Here is a 6,519-nt window from a genome sequence, read left to right as displayed (position 1 = left end):
CCCGAGATGTGAGAATTACAACGGTACTTGGGGGGACGACTTATGCCCAGGCTGTTGAGAAGGCTCTTACCGCTGAGGAGGCAAAAAACAATATTTGGAAAGAGAATGTTGCGAGACGGGAGGTTCGCAGGGCAGTGCTTCCATATTCAGTTTCTGGTAGGGGCAGAGTCCCAAGTGATTTGAAGAGGAAGGCCCCTGACACTCCGACCACTACTGTTTCTAATAGGAGGGGTCAGGGTGTTCAGGGTGGCCGCCAGAAAGGCGATGACACATGGAGGAGCTACCTAGAGTGCACGAGGTGCAGAAGACGCAATCAAGGCGAATATCGGGCCAAGGCCTGTTATGTGTGTGGGGTGGTGGGACACCTCAAGAAATACTTCCCAATAGTGAAGAAAGGGGAAGCAGGTAAGGTGGGTAGCATTACTCCAACTCGAGTGTTCAGCTTGACACAGGTAGAGGCCAAGGCTAGCCCCTCGGCGGTGACAGGTCAGCTTTCTAGCGCTGACTCTCCTTTTAATGTGTTGATTGACTCTAGTGCTACACATTCATTTGTTTCTAGTAAGGTGATTGATAGATTGTGTAGACCTAGTGAATATTATATTGTGGGATTCAGGACTATATTTCCTACAGGGGAATCGGTAGTTTCTAGGAGATGGATTAGAGCGCTGCCAGTAATGGTTGATGGTAGAGAGATATCAGTAGACTTGATTGAGTTGGGTATGGAGGACTTTGACATGATTTTGGGCATGGATTGGCTGGTTAGATATGGGGCTATCATTGATTGCAGGAAGAAGATGGTGACTGTTGAGCTTGAGGGAGAGGAGCCCTTTGTGTTCGTGGGTGCAGTATGTGGACCCCACATACACATGATATTAGTGTTGAGAGCTAGGGACCTATTATAGGGAGGATGTATAGGTTTCCTAGCTAGTGTGGTGGATACTACCAGAGTATTGCCAACAGGGCCGAAAGAGACTAGATTAGTTTGTGAGTTCTTGGATGTGTTCCCTAAGGATTTACCAGGGCTGCCGCTGCATAAGGAGATTCATTTTGTTATTGAGTTAGCACCTAGAACAGAGCACCATATAGGATGGCACCGGCAGAACTGAAGGAATTGAAGATATAGTTACAGGAACTTATGGACTTGGGGTTCATCAGGCCTAGTTTCTCGCCATGGGGTGCTCCAGTTTTGTTTGTAAAGAAGAAGGATGGGACTCTGAGGATGTGTATAGACTACAGGGAGTTGAATAAGTTGACCATCAAGAATAAGTGCCCTCTACCCAAGATCGAAAACTTGTTTGATCAGCTGCAGGGAAAGACAATATTCTCAAAGATTGATCTTCGATCTGGTTACTATTAGCTGAGAATCAAGGAAGAATATATACTGAAGACGGCCTTCTGAATGAGGTATGGGCACTATGAGTTTCTGGTCATGTTGTTTGGTTTGACCAATGCCCCAGCATCATTCATGGACTTGATGAACAGGGTGTTCAAGGACTTCTTGGATCAGTTTGTGATTGTCTTCATTGATGAAATTTTAGTGTACTCCAGTTGAGAGGCAGAGAACGAGCGACATCTTTTACATGTCTTATAGAGGTTGAGAGAGCACTGGTTGTACGCCAAATTTAAGAAGTGTGAGTTTGGCTACCAGAAGTGACATTCCTTGGACATATTGTTGGTGAGAATGGGATTAAGGTGGATCCATCTAAGGTGGAGGCAGTTAGAGATTGGTCGAGGCCAAGGAATGCCTCGGAGGTTTGGATTTTCCTCAGATTAGCGAGTTTCTACAGAAGGTTTATGGAAGGGTTTTCAAAGATTGCTGCACCGATGATAGAATTGACATGAAAGAATTTTAAGTTCGTCTGGTCAGACAAGTGTGAGAACAGTTTTCAAGAATTATAGCGACGACTTTTTACAGCACCTGTGTTGAGTCTTCCTTCGGAGGAAGGAAAATTTGTTGTATATTGTGAAGCGTCGAGGTTGGGTTTGGCCTGTGTGTTGATGCGGAACAAAAAGGTTATAGCATATGCATCACAGCAACTAAAGGAGTATGAGCAGCAGTACCCTACCCATGCTCTGGAATTGGCAGCGGTGGTGTTCGCACTGAAGGTGTGGCGAAATTTTCTATATGGGGAGAAGTGCGAGATATACACTGATCACAAGAGTTTGAAGTACTTCTTCACCCAGAAGGACCTGAATATGAGGTAGAGACGTTGGCTGGAGGTAGTGAAGGACAATGATTGTGACATTCTGTACCACCTAGGGAAAGCCAATGTAGTGGCGGATACATTGAGCCGGAGAGGCCCGGGACAGTTGTTTAGTTGTACTCAGATATCGAGAGATTTGGCAGAAGAGATGTCCAGAGCAAGGATAGAATTGGTGGTGGGTCTATTTGCCAATATTACTTTGCAATAGACCCTACTAGAACGGATTAAGGAGGGTCAGTTGGTTGATTCACAGTTACAGGAAGTTAGAGCGAATGTCTTAGCAGGAGCAGCTAAGGACTATTCTATTTCAGAGGTTGGTTTGCTATGGTATCAGGGTCGAATCTGTGTTCTAACTGATGTGGGGATTAGACGAGAGATACTAGATGAATTGCATACTACACCGTACTCACTTCATCCAGGCACCACGAAGATCTATCGAGATCTACAGACGTTGTATTGGTGGCCTGGGATGAGAAGGATGTGGAAGAGTACGTGGCTAGGTGTTTGACTTGTCAGCAGGTGAAGGCTGAGCATCAGCGACTAGCAAGGTTGCTACAGCCTTTGGGTATTCCTGAGTGGAAATGGGAGGATATTACGATGGATTTTTTGGGAGGTTTACCCAGGACAGTGGGGCTGCATGACTCGGTGTGGGTGATAGTGGATGGATACACCAAGTCAGCTCACTTTCTACCAGTGAAGTCGACCTATATTGTGGATCAGTATGCAGAGCTATATGTAAGGGAGATTTTACGTCTCCATGGGGTTCCCAAGTCTATAGTGTCAGACTGGGATCCTATCTTTACCTCCAAGTTTTGGGGTGGACTGCAAAAGGCTTTGGGAATTCAGTTGAAGTTCAGCACAACCTTTCATCCTCAGACTGATAGACAGTCTGAGAGGACGATTTAGGTATTGGAGGATATACTCAGAGCATGCATGATAGACTTTGAGGGGTCTTGGATTAAGTATCTCCCACTGATCGAGTTTTCATACAAGAACAGTTATCAATCAACGATTGGAGTAGCTCCATATGAGATGTTGTATGGGAGGAGATGTAGATCACCCACTCATTGGGATGAGATGGGTGAGAGGAGGTATTTGGGACTAGAGTTGGTTTAGAAGACTAATGAGGTTATCGAGAAGATACAAGCTCGAATGCTCGCTTCGTAGAGCAGGCAGAAAAGCTACGCTGATCCTAAGTGCAGGGACATGGAGTTCCAGGTAGGGGACCACGTGTTTCTGCGAGTTTCACCACTGCGAGGGGTGAGGAGGTTTGGAAAGAAGGGCAAGCTGAGCCGTAGATTCATTGGTTCCTTTGAGATCCTAGAGAGGATCGAGCAAGTGGCTTACTGATAACTCTAGGAATTAGAGTTATTTTTATGCTTTTAAATTTATAATTTTATCAAGAAATAGTGGTTTAGGGTGTTTTGTAGTGTCTTTATTTTCGTTTTCTCAAATATTAAATATAATAAGATAATATTAAATATTAGTATATTGCTGGAAAAATATACCCTAAACTGTGAAATTTTGCCTTGGCAGGTGGTTGGTAGAATTTTGGTCATTTGGAAAGAAATTGAAGCCTTAAATGGTCTTAGCAGGAAGGAATGCAACAGCATTGTGTTTTTCCAGCCAATCTACTTGGATGACCCACGTGGAAGCTACCATTTAATTCTCCGGCTCACTTTGGGGATTATTTAATTTGGGTTGCATGATAAATAGATAAATGATGATTGGGCTTCATTTTGCCTTGGACCCATTTATGGTAAAGAGGACAAAATCAAAAATGAATTAAAAAGAAAAAGAGGCCCACGTGACCCAAGAAGGAGGAAGTGACCTAGAGAAAAGAGTTGTCTTCTTTTCTAATTTGGAGATATACGGTTGGAGAGAAAAGAAAGACCCAGCCACCTGTGCAAGAGAAAAAATACCCATTTTGGCAGCCATTAAAAGAGGAAAGAAGGAAAAGAGAGAGGATTCTAAGGAAGAAGACAAAAAGAGAAGGGCTATTTGGGGGACACTCCACAATATTCTTGGCTTTTTTTTTCTTCCCCTTCTCTCTTGGAACTTAATTATTTCTTGCATTTTATTTTGATTTATGGATGATTATAAGTTGGGTTATTTTTTGTTTAAAGCTATGAACTAATTCTCTTAAAGTTAGGATAATTAAGAAACTTTGTTATGCAATTGTGGAACTTTGCTATTGATGCTTAATGCTAATTGAGGTTTATTCATTCAAGTAATTTTCATGCTTAATATTTACTATTGCTTGATCACTTTTAGTAAATGATTGAAATAGTTAAGATTGTTGAAAAGGATTATAATTATTGGACAAAAGACTTGAATGGTGCAAGATTAATTTCTTTTATTTTAATTTTGTGAGGGTAAAGACATATATCTTTGCCTTGCATAATCTAATAGAATTGGTGCTTGATATGAAAGTCTTGAAATTAAATTGGCTTAGACATAAGTAATTTAATTAGAGAGTTAAACCCTTTTGATTTCGACAGAAACTTATGGACTTGATTAGAATTCTTGATCAGTAAACTATCAGTGTGCCACAACATTTTCATAGCATTGTTTCCAGTAATTGCATAATAGGTGGAATTAATTATCCTAGCTTACCATTTCATTATCAACTGATTTTCATATTGCATCCCATTAATTTAGATTTTAAATTCAGTTGTTAGTTATTTTTAATTGCATATAAAAATCAACTTCCAATTCAATTTGAGTTTGGTTCTTTTATTTTTAATCATTTTTCTAGACTTTAATTTCAATACGATATTTGGTTCTTATCGCCTTATTACTTGTTCACAGTGTACACTTGCACTTAGTATCTATTTCGCACAACAAGTTTTTGGCGCCGTTGCTGGGGATTGCTTAAAGTCAATTATTGTAAAGTTAATTATCTTGCAATTTGGTTTAATTTTTCTTTTCTTTTTTTTTTTTTTTGTGCTAACTTGGGTGATTCTCGTGCAAATTTCAAGTTTATACAGTGTATGAACGAGAAGCAAGACCCTGAACTACTTCCCATTGATCTAGAAATCGAGCGCACCTTTAGAAGAAGGCGAAGAATACAAAATTCAAAAAGTGAAGTAGTAGTGATGGATGATGAGCAAGGGGCTCAATAGGGAGCTTCCCAGAGGGCAGCAAATCTATCAGGAGTCGCTCATGATCCACCAGTAAATCTAGCAGGAGCTACTCAAGATCGAGTAGCTCAAGGGGGAGTAGCTGCCAACAATGGGCAAAATGCAGTTATTGTGGCTGATGACAGAGATCGTGCTTTCAGGCAATATGCTCTCCCCCTCTTCAATGAACTCAATTCGGGCATCGTTAGACCAGAAATTCAGGTAGCACAGTGTGAATTGAAGCCAGTCATGTTCCAGATGCTTTAAACTGTGGGTCAGTTTAGTGGGATGCCAACAGAGGATCCTCACCTTCATCTTCGATTGTTCATTGAAGTGAGTGAATCATGCAAGCTGCCCGAAGTGATAGAGGATGCACTGAGACTAAAGTTGTTCCCATACTCCTTGAGAGACAGAGATAGAGCTTGGTTGAACTCTTTGCCATCTGATTATGTGACTACTTGGCAAGAGTTAGCTGAGCGGTTTTTGATGAAGTATTTCCCTCCCACTAAGAATGCCAAGCTCCGCAATGAGATTAGTTCATTTTAGCAACTTGATGAAGAATCTTTATTTGAGGCATGGGAGCAGTTTAAGGAGTTGTTGAGCAAATGCCCTCATCATGGCATTCCTCATTGCATCCAGATGGAGACATTTTATAATGGTCTAAATGCCCACACTAGAATGGTGTTTGATGCTTCAGCGAATGGGGCACTTCTTGCTAAGTCCTATAATGAGGCATATGAAATACTTGAGAGGATATCCAACAACAACTATCAGTGGCCCACTTCTAGATTGTCTACAGGTAGAAAGGTGGCTGGTATTCATGATGTAGATGCCATCACTTCTTTGGCAGCCCAAGTATCCTCTATTTCTAACATGCTCAAGACAATGAATATGGGGATGAATCAATCAATGGGGCAGCCTATGGGGACACAAATGGGGCCTATGGAGAACATTTCTTGTGTGTATTGTGGTGAGGGCCATACTTTGACAACTATCCTTCCAATCCAGCAGCTGTGTGTTACATGGGGAACCAAAATAGGAATAGCCCTTATTCTAATTCCTACAACCCATCATGGAGGCAACATCCCAACTTCTCGTGGAGTAATCAAGGGGCTGGCTCTAGCAATTCTTCTATGCCTCCAAGACCAAGTTTCCCACCGGGTTATCCCCCACAAGCACCACAACAAAGACCA

At 41.8% G+C, this 6,519-nt stretch overlaps 1 non-coding gene across 1 annotated transcript; it reads right to left on the bottom strand.

Moving 5' to 3' along the window:
• Positions 1-5,842: 5,842 nt before the first annotated feature.
• Positions 5,843-5,949, bottom strand: LOC133780851 (small nucleolar RNA R71). Its single transcript, XR_009869660.1, has one exon. It is a non-coding gene; the product is annotated as a small nucleolar RNA R71 (small nucleolar RNA).
• Positions 5,950-6,519: the final 570 nt, after the last annotated feature.

This window comes from Humulus lupulus, chromosome 5 (assembly GCF_963169125.1).
Source record: "Humulus lupulus chromosome 5, drHumLupu1.1, whole genome shotgun sequence".
NCBI classification, from domain to species: domain Eukaryota; kingdom Viridiplantae; phylum Streptophyta; class Magnoliopsida; order Rosales; family Cannabaceae; genus Humulus; species Humulus lupulus.
Note: the sequence above shows the minus strand (reverse complement) of the source record. Positions and strands in the feature narration are given on the sequence as shown.